At 48.9% G+C, this 18,508-nt stretch overlaps 1 protein-coding gene across 2 annotated transcripts in view; it reads right to left on the bottom strand.

Annotated features, from left to right (window-relative positions):
- The window catches only part of LOC139754578 (uncharacterized), a 305,334-nt gene that overhangs the window by 163,115 nt on the left and 123,711 nt on the right, over positions 1-18,508 (bottom strand). The window lies entirely within an intron of this gene.

Here is an 18,508-nt window from a genome sequence, read left to right as displayed (position 1 = left end):
AAAATAGGTTGAAGTCACCAAAGGCGTGCCGCAGGGTTCGGTCCTGGGACCATTGCTCTTCTTGATATCTGTGAATGACATGCTAGAAGGATTTGAATCCTACCTTAATAAGTTTGCAGATCATGCTAATGTAATAAACGAAGTAAAAGGCGGGGAGGATTGCATCACCTTACGAGGAGGTCTAGACAAACTCCAAAGCTGGTCTGATTTTCAACCAGAATAAAAGTAATAAGGATGAGACACAGTGAAGAAAGGCCATAGCATGAATGTCATCTACCACGAAATAAGTTGCAGGAATCTGTAGACGAGAGGGACTGGGGAGTTCATATCGTCCCTAACCTGTCAAGAGAGTCCAACATCAGAAGAACAGTAAAGGAGACAAACTGTCTGTTGACACATTTGCATAGCAATCAAGTATATGGACGAGGAAATATTCGTTAAGCTGTTCATACCCTACATTAGGCCAGAATTAGAATGTGCCTCCGAGGTTTGGTCATCGCACTTAGATCAAAAAGAACTAATAGAGAAGGTGTAAAGGAGAGAAACAAAGTTAGTACCAGATTTAAGAGAGATGAGTTAGTGGGAAAGGCTAGAAGCCTTAAATTTGCCCACCATGGAAGGCACGAGTGATGGATGATCTGATCCCAACCTTTGAAGTTTTTACGCCAGAATGAAGACGTAGATTGTGAACAGTTCTTCGAGAGAGGTACAGACAAAATACCAGAGGACATAACATGAAATTAAGCAAGAAACTCATTCAAAAAAAATATGTACAGAAGTACTCTCATTGTATGAGTGACAGATGAATGGCGCAAATGAATGACATTGTAAGAGCGGACAGCATACAGAAGTTTACGAAGACAGTGGAGAATGTTCAAGAGATGGGAGCCCCGCGAGCGTAAAACTCCCTCCCTCCCCGTACAGTACTAATAGGTAATTACACAACACAGGCAACATCACAGCAGCTGCTGCCAGACACACTACACAGGCAACACAAAAACAACATAAAGATTAGTGTGCCGGAACGAGGGATAAAATGTCTGCGTGAAAGATGTGTTGAACTGTATATGGCTCTCAGGGCGCCCCCTCTCCCTTACCAAGCTGCTCCACAATTTTATGAAATATATATATATATATATATATATATATATATATATATATATATATATATATATATATATATATATATATTGAGAGAGACTGTGAAGAAGAATGTTGGTCTCACTGACTAGCTAACTACCAACCCAGAAAGCTAAAGTAAAATGATGTGAAGACGTAAGGCAACCAATGAATGCACTTACGTCCACCAAGCGGACGTATATTTCCTACACTGGGGGTGGGTAGGATAAGTGAGGCTGTGACGTCACGGGCTGGGCTCGCCCGTCTCACTCTCCCCTCCTCCTACTCCTCCTCCTCACGCCCTCCGCCCTCGGGGTTAGGCTGTCCCGTCCGTCACGCTAGCGCCCCTGTCTGCAACCCTTTGTTCCCTCAACTTCACCCCTTGAGCACGACGGCACAGCTCTTGAGCACGGCGACACGACCCTCGGGTAATGCTGAAGGCCCTGAACCCTCTGACCTGACCCCGTACATATAAGGTCAAAGGTCAGGCCTGGGCATTCTCATACGCATGGGTCGTACCACCGTGGTCAAGTGTCGTCCCACTGTGCTCAAGGGCTGTGTCGTCGTGTTCGTGGCGGGGAGCGAACACCCGCCAGCCGCGTGAGATGTCGTCTTGTGATAACCAGTCGTCTGGCCTGGCGTTCCTAACCACCCCGTGTAACAACCCTCCTGACCCCACCCACAACCTCCGTCCCCAGGTCTCGATAGGCATCATGACTTGTCTTTCCTCAGACTCGACTATTTCCGACATGTAAGTCATTACCTCAGATCGGGGCTAAGAGCGGGGGGGAGACCCCTGTGGCGAGGCCCCTGGTTACACCAAGCCCCTTTTCGCCAGTCAGCCTCGGTAGATGAACACTACACTCTGTACCTACTCCATCGGCTGGGGCCTCCGTCTTCCTACTGCATCCCCAACATCTATATATCGGCTCCATCATCTACCACCTACCGTGTCTCCAACATCTACCAACTCCATCGGGTTCCATTGTCTACCTATTTTCTCCACCTTCTACCTATTCTATCGGCTCCATCATCGACCTACCGTGTCTCCACCATCTACCTTCTCCCCATCATCGACCTACCGTGTCTCCACCATCTATCTACCCCCATCCCCCATCATCAACCTACCGTGTCTCCTCCACCATCTATCTACCCACCTATCATCAACCTACCGAAACTCCACCATCTACCTTCTCCCCATCATCGACCAACCGTGTCTCCACCATCTATCTACCCACTTATCATCAACCTACCGCGTCTCCACCATCTATCTACCCACCTATCATCAACCTACCGCGTCTCCACCATCTACCCACCTCGTCTACCTACTGTGTCTGCTGTTCCACCACCTCCCCGACCTCCCAGGGGCCTCTCACTATTCCTGGCACGTTACCTGCTATTTTCCTGTCCTCTTTTAGAAGCCACTATGGCAGGCGGCCTATTAATAAAGACCTCAGCTTCTCCACACACACACACACACACACACACACACACACACACACACATGCTTCTGACTGCTCTTTACATGACCTTCCCAAACACCGGCCACGACTTTCCTGGTACTACACTGTGGTCTGCTTACAACACTACACTGTGGTCTGCTTACAACACTACACTGTGGTCTGCTTACAACACTACACTGTGGTCTGCTTACAACACTACACTGTGGTCTGCTTACAACACTACATTGTGGTCTGCTTACAACACTACACTGTGGTCTGTTTACAACACTACATTGTGGTCTGCTTACAACACTACACTGTGGTCTGCTTACAACAATACATTGTGGTCTGCTTACAACACTACACTGTGGTCTGCTTACAACACTACACTGTGGTCTGCTTACAACACTACACTGTGGTCTGCTTACAACACTACACCGTGGTCTGCTTACAACACTTCACCGTGGTCTGCTTACAACACTACATTGTGGTCTGCTTACAACACTACACTGTGGTCTGCTTACAACACTATACTGTGGTCTGCTTACAACACTAAACTGTGGTCTGCTTACAACACTACATTGTGGTCTGCTTACAACACTACACTGTGGTCTGCTTACAACACTACATTGTGGTCTGCTTACAACACTACACTGTGGTCTGCACACAACACTACACTGTGGTCTGCACACAACACTACACTGTGTTCTGCTCACAACACTACATTAGAGTCTGCTCACAAAACTACACTGTGTTCTGCTCACAACACTACACTAGAGTCTGCTCACAACACTACACTGTGGTCTGTTCACAGCACTACACTGTGTTCTGCTCACAACACTACACTAGAGTCTGCTCACAACACTACATTGTGGTCTGTTCACAGCACTATACTGTGGTCTGCTCACAACAGTACACTGTAATCTGCACACAGCACTACACTGTGGTCTGCACACAACACTACACTGCGGTCTGTTCACAGCACTACACTGTGGTCTGCTCACAACATTACAATGAGGTCTGCACACAACACTACACAATGGTCTGCACACAACACTACACTGTGGTCTGCTCATAACACTCCCATGCATCCTTAGCGTTAATACCCACCTGTCTTCAGTCATCGCTGGGGGAAGGGGGTTGTATTCTTGTATGTGGTTAGATTATATTCGCCCTCCTGAACACGACGACACGAGCCCTGAACACGACGACACGAGCCCTGAACACGACGACACAAGCCCTGAACACGACGATACGAGCCCTGAACACGACGACACGAGCCCTGAACACGACGATACGAGCCCTGAACACGACGACACGAGCCCTGAACACGACGATACGAGCCCTGAACACGACGACACGAGCCCTGAACACGACGACACGAGCCCTGAACACGACGACACGAGCCCTGAACACGACGACACGAGCCCTGAACACGACGATACGAGCCCTGAACACGACGATACGAGCCCTGAACACGACGATACAAATCTTGAAGACGACTGTACGAGACTTGAACTCTTGGTACGAGCCCCTGAACATGACGGTGCGAGCTTTGAACACGACGATACAAGACGAACACGGCGGTACGAGCCTTGAACACGACAGTAAGAGCTTTGGACACGACGGTACTAGCCTTGAACACGACGGTACGAGCCTTGAACACGATGGTACAAGCCTTGAACACGACGATACAAGACTTGAACACGACGGTGCGAGCCTTGAGCACAACAGTACGAGCTTTGAACACAATGATAATACCCTTGAACACACCGATGCGAGCCTTGAACACGACGGCATGACTCTTGGGTATGATGGCGGGGCATTTCAACTTGATCAGATTGCCAGCCCAACATTTCCAAAGGGCCACAGCGTCGTGTTCAAGGATCGTAAGGTCATGCTCAAAGGACCGCAGCGTCGTGCTCAAGGGTGGTAGCGTCATGCATGATCATGGGGTCGTACCGTCGTGCTCAAGGGCCGTATCGTCATGTTCAATTAGGGGCCGTAGCGTCGTGCTCAAAGGTCGTATGGGCGTGCTCGAAGGTCGTATGGTCGTGCTCATGGGTCGTACCGTTGTGCTCCTGGAGCCGTAGCGTCGTGCAGCCGTGCTCAGACATGTTAACAAAAACCAGACCAGAAGGAATGTTCCTAACAACCAATTATACCAACAAGAAGTCTTAAATAGTTCCGCTAGCCGCGGGGGTTAACCAATCATCGCTACAGGGGAAGTGTAAATGTGTGGAGACAATTAAGACCCAGAAGGCTGCTGCCAAAAGTAGGAGAAGTCATTGTGATGGCGTCAGCTGAGCGGGCCGCGTCCCTGGGGACTGAGTCAGCCTGCGTTCTTGGCTGGGGCTTGCTGCTGCCCGGCCTGCCCTACCCCGCCGCGCGCCACACACCACACTAACTCACTCCCACCACAACACCCATTTTCTAACCCCCCCTCCCACTCCTCCCTCACTCTTAATTAATTCTCTCCGCTGTTCCTTCTTGACATGTTCTTGCTCCACGCATCTCTCGAGCATCAAGTTCATGTCTCCTTCTCTATCCTATCCTTCTCCTCCTCCTCCTCCTCCTCTTCCCCGTTTTCTTGCAACTCTGGGGTTGCTTGCCTACGAGGTTTGAAACTATCCTTGAACTATCGCATCAAGTAATACAACAAACTCCACCCGGGGTCTGACGAACACCACTCTGCTGGCACCACTGTACAGAAAAACAAACTGTAGCCGACTGTCTCGCGCTGATACATCCACTAGGCTTGCCATACAAGTATTTTTTGTCTTATCTCTCTCTCTTGCAATTCTCTTTCTCTTTCTTAGCTACAAACCACTGTAGTGTACCTCTTCCTTCCCTTAACATTTAACGACACAGGGGTGGACTGTTTGCAGATGATGTCGTACGAGACTGCATATAGCGAAGTTAAGTTCATTGTGTCTCAAAGTGAAACACACACGTCCCGCGCGTTTCTGAGGAATAACGAACTTGTTCAGTGTTGGTGCAGTCAACCTCCTCTTGAGCAAGTCGGTGCGACCCTTGAGGACGACTCTACGACTCTTGAGCGCACCAGTGCGACCTCTGAGTACCACCATACTGCTAGGCTATCATACCTCATGGGGCTTTATATATATATATATATATATATATATATATATATATATATATATATATATATATATATATATATATATATATATATATATATTCCAAAAATATTAATTATTTCATAAACTTAAGTTGCCATCAGTTAGGTTCTCTTTGCCTCACCCAAGCGTCAGATATAAACCATTAATTCCCTATGTTGATATATGGTCATTTATGTTAACATGATAATAAACAAACTTGTAATTAAAAAAATAATAATTGCGACAATACAGAACACAATAATCTCTAACCAAAGGTAAATGTAATATAATAATTTTTCTAAGCCTAAAAAGACAACGTAAAACATCTTCACAAACATGCAAAACGATTTCGTTCGGAATGGTTGTCTGCCCTAATGCCAAATATCGTACCGCACCATCTGCTTGGCGTAGCCTGGCGTACGATACGTCTTAACGGTTACGACAAATGCTGCCATATTCGTGGGTATAACACAAGTAGTCCCCCACAACAATATGATGATTTTTTTTTTTTATAAATACCCGTTCTTTCACCCCGTCATGTCTCTGTGTACCTGTGAGTTTATATCTAATCTCTCTCTCTCTCTCTCTCTCTCTCTCTCTCTCTCTCTCTCTCTCTCTCTCTCTCTCTCTCTCTCTCTCTCTCTCCTTCGTCTTACAACAACTACTACTACTAATATATATATATATATATATATATATATATATATATATATATATATATATATATATATATATTTTTTTTTTCTTTTTTCTTTTAAACTATTCGCCATTTCCCGCGTTAGCGAGGTAGCGTTAGGAACAGAGGACTGGGCCTTTTTTGGAATATCCTCACCTGGCCCCCTCTGTTCCTTCTTTTGGAAAATTAAAAAAAAAAAACGAGAGGGAAGGATTTCCAGCCTCCCGCTCCCTCCCCTTTTAGTCGCCTTCTACGACACGCAGGGAATACGTGGGAAGTATTCTTTCTCCCCTATCCCCAGGGATAATATATATATATATATATATATATATATATATATATATATATATATATATATATATATATTCTCTCTTGCCTTCCCGAGGTAGTGTCAAAGACGTAAAATGGCGTCTTTCCTAAACATCCAGTCTCTATAGATGTCTAGTATAATATAGAACAACCAGAGCATGTCATACACAGTTAGGTGCCACAAACTATTCTATGTTTTATCTTCACCACTTCCTCTGTCCTTGTTCAGCCAACAACTGGCACATTCCCCCCCCCCCCCCCCATATATCACATCGCTCTCATTCTCTTATCTAACGATGCATCTGTCCCTCATAAGCACTCAGGCCCCGATTCCCGAAAGTCACATTTACTCTATCTTTCCATCTCCTCCTTAAACTCCCCCCCCTTCCTCCTCCCCCGAGCTCCCTCCACTTCTGGCATACGGATCTTTACTGTCAATTTCTATTCACTTTCCCTCTCTACATATACCTGAACCTCTTCCATCACACCTTGTTCGAGCCGTCTACACATGTCTGAACCTCTTCCATCACACACCTTGTTCAGGCCTCTCGATCAGATTAACCTTACTGCCCTACCTCCCCATGCCTCCAACATGCCATCCTCGGCCATTTCATAATCAAACGCATTCATCTTCCATTTCCTGTGCATTCCAGACCCAAGATTCGTAAGATTCACTATTCTACCATCAAGCAATGTACCCATCTCTTGCTCTTACAAACAATGGGTTTACCTTTCACACACTCCTTAACGTACCGTAGGATCTCAAACCCACTTTCCACACACTCCCTAACGCACCCAGGATCTCAAACCCACCTTCCACACACTCCCTAGCGCACCTAGGATCTCAAACTCATCCTCTACTCTCCCATCGTATAATTCACTTCAAACCTGCTTGGTTCTATCTAATGTCACGTCCATTCCTAGGTACCGTGAGAGCTCCGTTTCCTCCCATAAGCCGTGCAGTTACACACCGCTCGCCTAAAGTGACGACCTCGCCCTCCACCACCAGTGCCAACAGGTCTCCTGGCGTGTGCCCCTCGATGCAAAACCTAAGTGTGAGGGGTCAGCACCGAGCGCCTATCATGGGGAGGATGCTTGTCGTTCCTGCCCTGTGAATTGGCCCGGGGAACACAGAGCCACGCTCTGATTTCAAGTGCCACACCTCAAGGAATGCCAGCGCTATGCTCCGAGGACCAATGCCACACGGACCAAGCATGCTTTAGGGGCCATAACCATGCTCCAGGGATCAGTGCCACATCTGAGGGGGGCATGACACAGACTAATGCAACATCTGCTGTCGTGGTACATAAGCCACTGTCATATCTGGGGAGGAAGAGGTATACTGGCCAGTGTCGCATCTTTGGACAGTGGTACATGGAACATCGCCACATCTGGAAAGAAGTGGTATGTACCTAGTAAATACCAAGTGCTGTCTTAGGGGCTCATCTACCCGCCACAGCCCAGCCTGAGCCAAGGCTCCTGGCTCGGGTCACTGGTCGACCAAGCTGTTGGGAACAGAAGCCCGCAGGCCCACGTAGCCTCCACAGCCTGGCTGGTCTGGTATACTTTGTAAATGCTCGTCCAGGGCACCCTTAAACTTCTCCACTGTACATCCCATGGTGTTTCTGATGATTGCAGGTGACGTGTTGAAGAGCCCCAAGCCCAGGATATTTAAGGTGTTCTCGCTGTTTGTGTATATCGTACCTTAGGATTTTAGTGGTAGAATTTTACTGTCTTCCATGTATATGGTGCCAGTAAGATGCTATTTTCGAGTGTAAGTGGGCGTCATGTCTCATCGAATTTTCACGAAAATATGCTACTATACCCTTCCCGTCTGCACCCTTGAGAGCACAGCCTCAGTTATTTTAGCCCTTCTCAGTAATCTATTTCCTTCACCACGTTACTGTGAGAAGTAAAAGAGATCTGAACACCTGTTTCTACAATTTCACTTGTCTTGTAGGGTGATGTCAGAACACGGCGACATTCCATTCGTGAAAGCATCGTCATCAGTTTTTCTTTCCTTGTCTTGAAAGTCCGCAGGATCTATCCCACCATCCTCCTGGAGGAGACAACTGCTGTTCTGTTGTGTTAGCTGAATGTTTTGGTCGTCAGACATAATTACTCAGCGGTTTTACGCTTTAATCAAATGGTATTTGACAGATTGTCCGGTAGTCTGTATTATTGTCGATATCTAAGTTCTCTCCATACCGGAGATGCTGGAATTTGTCTACACTGAAAAGCACGTTGTTCTCGGTGGCCCAGTGGAAGACTTCATTTATGCCTTTCAGTCGTCCGCTACGGACGTGATTTCCATACTCATTCTCGTATCATCTGCAAAAGGATGATACGAAATTGTGACTCGTGTGATGAGGAACGGAAGAGGTGTAGTGACCTAGGGAATGAGCTTTTGATTGTGGAATCACTGGAAATAGCATGGCAATGGTTGAAACGTTATATGCCAATTTAACAATTTTTCCAACTTTTCCCATCTTACTCAATTTGTGAGGTATGACGCCATAGTTACATTAGTGAAACGATTTTGCAAAGTCTGTGCAAATTATATGAGCATTCTCTTTGTTCTCCAGAGCTTCATCAATCTTATCATGGACAAGTGACACACCTGGGGAGGAGACGGTGGTAAAGGGACCTGTGACACACCTGGGGAGGAGACAGTGATACATGACCAGTGCCACACCTGGGGAGGAGACAGTGATACATGGACCAGTGCCACACCTGGGGAGGAGACAGTGATACATGGACCAGTACCACACCTAGGGAGGAGACAGTGGTAAAGGGACCAGTGCCACACCTGGGGAGGAGACAGTGATACATGGACCAGTGCCACACCTAGGGAGGAGACGGTGGTACATGGACCAGTGCCACACCAGAGGAGGAGACAGTGGTACATGGACCAGTGACACACCTAGGGAGGAGACAGTGGTACATGGATCAGTGCCACACCAGAGGAGGAGACAGTGGTAAAGGGACCAGTGCCACACCTGGGGAGGAGACAGTGGTACATGGATCAGTGCCACACCTAGGGAGGAGACAGTGGTACATGGACCAGTGCCACACCTAGGGAGGAGACAGTGGTACATGGACCAGTGCCAAACCTGGGGAGGAGACAGTGGTACATGGACCAGTACCACACCTGGGGAGGAGACAGTGGTAAAGGGACCTGTGCCACACCTGGGGGAGGACACAGTGATACATGGACCAGTGCCACACCTAGGGAGGAGACGGTGGTACATGGACCAGTGCCACACCTAGGGAGGAGACGGTGGTACATGGACCAGTGCCACACCTAGGGAGGAGACGGTGGTACATGGACCAGTGCCACACCTAGGGAGGAGACGGTGGTACATGGACCAGTGCCACACCTAGGGAGGAGACGGTGGTACATGGACCAGTGCCACACCAGAGGAGGAGACAGTGGTACATGGATCAGTGCCACACCTAGGGAGGAGACAGTGGTACATGGACCAGTGACACACCAGAGGAGACAGTGGTACATGGACCAGTGCCACACCTAGGGAGGAGACAGTGATACATGGACCAGTGCCACACCTGGGGAGGAGACAGTGGTACATGGACCAGTACCACACCTGGGGAGGAGACAGTGGTAAAGGGACCTGTGCCACACCTGGGGGAGGAGACAGTGATACATGGACCAGTGCCACACCTAGGGAGGAGACAGTGGTACATGGACCAGTGCCACACCTGGGGAGGAGACAGTGGTACATGGACCAGTACCACACCTGGGGAGGAGACAGTGGTAAAGGGACCTGTGCCACATCTGGGGGAGGAGACAGTGATACATGGACCAGTGCCACACCTAGGGAGGAGACAGTGGTACATGGACCAGTGCCACACCTAGGGAGGAGACGGTGGTACATGGACCAGTGCCACATCAGAGGAGGAGACAGTGGTACATGGACCAGTGACACACCTGGGGAGGAGACAGTGGTACATGGATCAGTGCCACACCTAGGGAGGAGACAGTGGTACATGGACCAGTGACACACCAGAGGAGACAGTGGTACATGGACCAGTGCCACACCTAGGGAGGAGACAGTGGTACATGGACCAGTGACACACCTGGGGAGGAGACAGTGGTACATGGACCATTGCGACATCTGGGGAAGGGGTACTGCTACATCCGGAGGACTACTACGAGCTACACACACACACACACTCACGCACACACACACACACACACACACACACACCGGGATGTCAACGTACCCTCCTGCCCAGGTCCGACGGCCTCTTAGCGACAATGTTAATCAGCCAGGGGAAAAATAACACCAGCCTCAGGTGATCCCACCACCCATGAGCAGCGAGACCCCGAGACCTGATCAGCGCTTCCCAAACCCCCGAGACCTGACGCTTTGCAACCCTTTAATGTGAAAATAACTGTCGAGGTCATTATAACTTCAGCTCTAAATAAAAAAAAAAAAAGGAGCAGCGAGGGACAATGAGCGTTTAAATACACTGGTGTCTTAAAGAGGAACAAGTGCAAGTTCGTGTTTAAAATAGAGATTGCTATAAGAGGAACAAGGGCAGTCTACATACACCGATATCTATATATGAACAAGGGCAGTTAGTACTGAAATACACTCATGTCTATAACAGGATCAAGGGCAGTTTGTGTATGAACACACACACACACACACACACACACACACACACACACCAGCTGAGTCCGCCCGTAACAAAGACACAAATAAGACGACGCTTCCGTTCTGAAGGACGCGCAGCAGAGGGGAACGCCTCTGACAACAAACGAATATCTCTGGCCAAGATGGAAAAACATTCCAACGGCGGCATCCTTGGGTGAAAATAAACTATGAATATTCACGGGCTTCTCTGCAGTGTTTGTCGAGTATTCTGCCATTTCTCACTATTTTGAAATATGTTAATCCGGTGTTTGGGAGAGAGAGAGAGAGAGAGAGAGAGAGAGAGAGAGAGAGAGAGAGAGAGAGAGAGAGAGAGAGAGAGAGAGAGAGAGAGAGAGAGAGACTGAGCAGGGCTCCTCTCCTCACACCCGATCATTGTGCGCACATGGTGACGGAGGCGCACCTGGAGCAGGAGGGAGTCCATGAGCGACGGCGCGAGGGACCGCGCATCGCCTCCTGCAGTAGGACCCATCACCATCCGGGGTCGTACATCACCACCTACAGCAGGACCCACCACCATCCGGGGTCGTAAATCACCACCTGCAGCAGAACCCATAACCATCCGGGGTCGTACATCACCACCTACAGCAGAACCCACCACCATCCGGGGTCGTACATCACCACCTGCAGCAGAACCCACCGCCACCGCTGCCGCGACCCACCACGTGTAAACAAACTACGACAAGGAAGTACTGAATCAAGCTATTAATACCGAACGTTTACACCTCCACCTGGGCCGGATCAACCAGCCCCGCGTTCCGGCTCCCGCTGCTGCCATACCAGGCTCGAGATTCCTGTATAGGAGCCGCGTCTCCGAGGTGTGTGAGAAGGCGGCGTGTAAAAGAGTGACAAGTTGGTGCTGGCTGGCTGGCTGGCTGGTGTGTGGCGTAGCGAGGTGAGGAGCAGCACGGGGTGGTGAGTCAGGGTGCCACCGCTATTTTAGAGTGCCAGGGAGCGCTTATAGCTTCCGTTGTGATGGTGCCTCCCCTCCCACCACCTGCCCAATATGTCTACTGAGGTATATCTCCGGCCGCCGCTGCCGCCGTCCACCAACTCTCACATTCTACACTTCAAGACATTTCGTTGTAGCCCCCAAGAACATCATGACCCCCTACATTGCTCCCGATGGACATTAAACTCATGTGATGTCGCCTGATCTGTTACAGAAGAAGCATCATGAACGCCCCGACGCGTCCTGCTCAACGACACAGACTTTGGCATGTCGCAGTTTTTCGATAAGGCGACATCGCCACCCGTCGGTCTACTGGTGGCTTCCCGTCCGTCACCACAACACTGCCCCAACATCCTTCTCCCTAACCTCACACGGCCACACGGCCAGGTCGCTCTAACTCGTCACCCCTCGCGTACTGACACACCTGGCCACAACCGCACCTGGGGATAAGGTAAGGTGGGATGCTATTATGACCACATTTGAGGATGAGTCAGGGTAAGGAGCTGTCGTGTCCACATCTGTACCTGAGGATGAGTTTAAGGGTTCAGCGTGGCCACACACACACATACACCACACAATGAAGGTAGGAGACTTGCGTTTTATCCGACAACGCGAGACGACACTGCAGGCTGGCTGACGAGAAGACATCTCGCCCGACGAGTAGGTATAGACGGACCTTAGACAGCAACAACTATGTCAGCAACAATACTGGGTGGAAAGGATAGCGATAAGATCTAGTCTGCAGACAACATGTGAAGGGAGTATGTAGGTATGTTTGGCAAGACTGGTGCAGGTGTAAATTTCAACATCCCCCCCCCCCCCACAATAAAAACGTCTGAACTTGCTTAAAAAAAAATTACTTAAAAACAAGGCATATGCCGGTCTGGGGGAGACATGAACCTAATACCTCCCAGAAATATGTCAATCACTAGTTGAAAGGCTTTGCTTTGCACCACCACTGCTTCACACATCACCACGTAGCTACGACAATGAGGCGTATGCTGTACCTGTAAGAGTCTAGCGTAGACCACCACAATATGTGCCACAGCAGTGATAGAAAACGGTGGTCAAACACATTTGTTCCGTCTCGGTCACGGGGTCAGCCGGACGCAAGGAGGGAACTGCCACGGGAGGAAATGACACGGACTTCCCTCTAGAGCAAGATAAAGGAACTGACAACACTAACAGCGCAGGGTATATCAACCCTCCCTCTCCCTCTCCCCGATCAACCCAGGCCGTGTCACATCCTCCACTTATACCAACGTACGGGAACTTTCCCGTCATAACCGCACTTACTGACCGAGCAAAATGCAGAGTTTACAGCCTTCACGCAAATCGCACGGCAGAGATTCATATGAATAGCGAGTGCGGTTTTGATCCCAAACCACATCCTATGCAGATGCGACGGGGAGAAGAAAGTGTAGTGTTGTTGAAGCGTATGGAAAAGATTCCCTTATAACATTTAAGCTCCCGAGCTCTTCAGATGATGCAGCAGAAGTGTTAGCTGTCAAGGATGAAAGCCAGAAACTGGTCACGACGCTAATCTACGAGGCACCTGATGCACAGCCACAAGAATTTACAGGACAAATGAGAAATACAGAAACTTATTTCTGATCTTGGAAACCCAGACCCAAATATAATCTTCCAAGGGGACTTGAACCTACCTTACCTAACATGGAAACCAGCGGGAAACACCATTCTGGCAGTAAATTCTACCGTAACCAATTCGAATGAGCAGCTGTGAAAGAAAATGAGAACAATTCAGAATGTGTGACAATCTCTTTCTCTCTCACTCAACAAATTGCAGGATTAACCAATGACAATAAACACACTAGTTCTACTCTTTACAAATTACGTAGTAGACCTGACCCGTGCAGTCAACGACGTCTCCAAGATAGAAAAAATAATAATCCACTGAGGATAACTGACGACATAAATAAGTAGATACTTAAGGGCAAAAACACACATCACCGTGAAAGTGCATTCAGCAAACTGATAAAATGGGAGGATGATATCCATGAAATATCGGCAACACAATGGGACACCACTAAAGCACTGCACACATGCAGCTGACACACACCAGTACGAAGGTGCACGAAGGAGAGTTAGCAGTAAGAAGGGGCATGAAGGAGAGGTAGCAGTACGAAGGTGCACGAAGGAGAGGTAGCAGTACGAAGGTGCACGAAGGAGAGGTAGCAGCACGAAGGTGCACGAAGGAGAGTTAACAGTGCGAAGGTGCACGAAGAAGAGTTAACAGTGCGAAGGTGCACGAAGGAGAGTTGACAGTGCGAAGGTGCACGAAGGAGAGTTAACAGTACGAAGGTGCACGAAGGAGAGTTAACAGTGCGAAGGTGCACGAAGGAGAGTTGACAGTGCGAAGGTGCACGAAGGAGAGTTAGCAGTGCGAAGGTGCACGAAGGAGAGTTAGCAGTGCCAAAGTGCACGAAGGAGAGTTAGCAGTGCGAAGGTGCACGAAGGACAGTTAGCTGTACGAAGGTGCACGAAGGAGAGTTAGCAGTGCCAAAGTGCACGAAGGAGAGTTAGCAGTGCCAAAGTGCACGAAGGAGAGTTAGCAGTGCGAAGGTGCACGAAGGACAGTTAGCTGTACGAAGGTGCACGAAGGAGAATTAGCTGTACAAAGGTGCACGAAGGAGAGTTATAGATGACCCCTTTATAGGTAACGAAATCGGACAGCAGAACTTCTGAAACAGTAAAGAAAGGAAAACCTGTCCTTAAACAAAATGACGGACACAGACCATAAAGTCAAAATGTCATACGAAAAAAGTATAAATATAGAAAAAAAAAAAAAGAGCCACCACTGAAACTGGGGGGGAAAAAGCGAGCAAAACGACCACAAACTACGCTGGCGCCTTAACACTAGGACCACTCTCATAGGTGTGAGTGAGTTCAAAACAATGACTATGTTGTGTGTTGTGTGAGCCAGAAAAAAAACCACCTTAACGATCCAAACCGAAGTAAGTCCTTCTGAAATAGCAAATCCCCTCGCGTTATCCCCCACAGCCGAGTTCATCAGCGCGCCACAAGAATTCGCCCCCAGAGCCAGACGACTCCCGCAACTCAAAAGACGGACAAAGCTTTTACTTACGGCACGGGCGCTGAATATCCTGTGTGTGTGTGTGTGTGTGTGTGTGTGTGTGTGTGTGTGTGTGTGTGTGTGTGTGTGTGGGGGGGGGGGGGGGGGGGGGGGGAGGAAAAGAAATATGGGCTCTGGCATCATCCCCGAGAGTTGGAGGATGACTCACATCGCCCCAACTCCACAAAGGAGGAAGCAAAGCCAGCAGCGTCCGGGCCCGGGTGCGACGACATCGCCAATTATCTAAAACTTTTTTTTTCTTTTCCGGAGTGTGGCAAGACGTGTGAACTGACTGACTGGCTTCCTGAAGTCAGATGACCTACATAACCCAGGACAACAGGGTTTCAGGGCAGCGGGGGGAGACACTTCCTCTCACCATGACCAGATTTCAGAGGCGCTGCAGGACGAAGAAAATGCTGTGGACGTGAAGTATATTAGACCAGCTTTGGTCGACCTAAGATTCAATCCAATAGCCTGGGCCCAGTCAGACTGTGTGGGTAGACGACCCCCGAAGACTTCACCAGGTATTCACCAAGTATACTTGACTATGCGGTGGTGTTTGATACAAGTGACTACGGACGGTGTCATGGCATATAAAATGCGTGAGATGAGAATAACCGTCAAAACTGGAGGAGGGACATACAAATTAGCTTACTAACAGACCACAACAAGTGTAAATCAGGCTATCTCCAATGCTTCCACAGTAGAATGCTCATTCTCCAATGCCTCCACAGTAGAATGCTCATTCTCCAATGCCTCCACAGTAGAATTCTCATCCCCTAATGCCTCCACAGTAGAATGCTCATTCCCTAATGCCTCCACAGTAGAGTGCTCATTCCCCAATGCCTCCATAGTAAATGCTCATCCCTCAATGCCTCCACAGTAGAATGCTCATCCCTCAATGCCTCCACAGTAGAATGCTCATTCCCCAATGCCTCCACAGTAGAATGCTCATCCCCTAATGCCTCCACAGTAGAATGCTCATTCCCCAATGCCTCCACAGTAGAATGCTCATCCCTCAATGCCTCCACAGTAGAATGCTCATCCTCCCACAGAAAATGTACTTGCACTTCAGTCATACATCTGGCACTGACGCAGACACGAATCACAGTTTCGTGCCATCATCCTCTGCTGGCGAGACTAAGAATTAAGTGTGAAAACCTCGTCAGCAGAAGTCATTTGGAAATCACAAGCAGACATAAGCAAAGTCTTCCACTGGGAAACAGACTACATGAGTATTACCAACGGGGGTAAGTTCCAACTCCGACGATAAGAGAGATATAGATAGATAGATATATAGATAGATAGATAGAGAGAGAGAGAGAGAGAGAGAGAGAGAGAGAGAGAGAGAGAGAGAGAGAGAGAGAGAGAGAGAGAGAGAGAGAGAGAGAGAGAGAGAGAGAGATCTAAAAAAAAAAAAAAAATACAGCATGCAGGAAGGTCACAGACACTGTAGTATAACATATGAACACTATGAAACTCGCCGGAGTAATAATGTAATAATGTCTGACGACCGTACTGTAGCTTCTGTAAACAAAACAAGGCAACAGTTGCCTATCTCAGAAAGATGTGGAAATGGATGCTGCACAATTTCAAAACGAGAAAGGACAAGCCAAACATGACATTCTTAAGGGCATTAAATACTCTCACGGTCAAAATACTGCTATGTAATGACAATATTACAATGAGGGAGATACTGGAAAGTTAGAAAGCGTTCGAAGATCCTTCACGGCCTGTAATGACGCAGTAAAGAGGCCGAATTACTGGGAACGATTGAAATACACTAAGATTGTACTCTCTGCTACGCAGATGGGAGAGGTGTATCATCATTTACACTTAGAAAATTTCCAAAAGGCATGTCCTCAAACTTACAGAACAAAACCAATTCCCTAATAGCACGACAGGAATGGAAGAATCAGCAAAACAATCCCCCTAAAATCAAAAGGCCAACACGTTGCCTGCAGACCTCAGAATCACCATGGGATATACAGTGGAGGAATTCCTAAGATGACGCAGGATATGTATTTACGAGATCTACCAAGCCAGCCGAGCTGTGGTGAATGTGTGGGGCTGGCGGCCGCCGCCGCCGAGTCCAACAGCCTGGTGGACCAACGTCCCAACTGAGTAAGCTTGGCCTCAGCCCGAGTTGTGAGGGGGTCAAAGATCTCCCGACGTTTACGCCATGTAACGTACGTACGGAGGGTTGGGGGTACCGGTGGCTCTGACCTCCTGGGGAAGGGGCCACTCCATATCATTACCATCTTCATGCAGTGGTGGGCGGGTGAGGCGCACCCCCACTGACAGTTCACAATAATCAACAACTGGCGTTGGTTACCGAAGACAAATGATGGTTTCATCAGGTGTTGCTGCAGGGGGAGAGAGTGTGTCTGTGGTGGCAGAGAGATATGGCATCATAAGTGCTGGTAGTGGCCGGCAGAGGCATAGTCCAGTGTTGGCAGTGAAGGTGGCGAATATATGATATAGGTGTTGGCTGAAGGTTTTACTGGGTGGCAAGTGATGGCAAATACATCACGAGACGCCACGACTGTCACACATCTGCCTGTGAGTATCGGAGGCCAGGAACCCCGTGAAAGCCAACATCAACAACAGCAAGCAGTATTAGCAGTAAGGCCAGGGACACCGCCGTCAGCGCCTCCGTCGTGAGTGAGATAAGAGAGAGAAAGAGAGGATGCTAGTGGTTGTGTGCGGCAGCGGGGTGAGCAAGGCATCCCCACCACCACTACCACCACCACACAGGCACCGTGCCAACGCCCACACCACTTCCTCGTACAACCCTCCACGCAATTATCCCCCACTTACCGTCATCACCGACACACTGCCACGCTCCCCCACCACAACACACTGCCACGCTCCTCCACCACAACACAGGGCCACGCTCCTCCACCACAACACACTGCCACGCTCCTCCACCACAACACAGGGCCACGCTCCTCCACCACAACACAAAGCCACGGTCCTCCGCCACAACACACAGCCCTCAACACACAGCCTTCGAACACTCCTGCAGCACAAGACAAAGCCCTCGAACACCCCTACAAAATACTCCTGTAACAAAAAAGGTACAGCCCTAACGCTCCTGCAACACAGGCGACGG

Source organism: Panulirus ornatus, chromosome 17, assembly GCF_036320965.1.
Source record: "Panulirus ornatus isolate Po-2019 chromosome 17, ASM3632096v1, whole genome shotgun sequence".
NCBI lineage: Eukaryota > Metazoa > Arthropoda > Malacostraca > Decapoda > Palinuridae > Panulirus > Panulirus ornatus.
The sequence above is the reverse complement of the archived record's forward strand: the minus strand, read 5'-3'. Positions and strand labels throughout refer to the sequence as shown.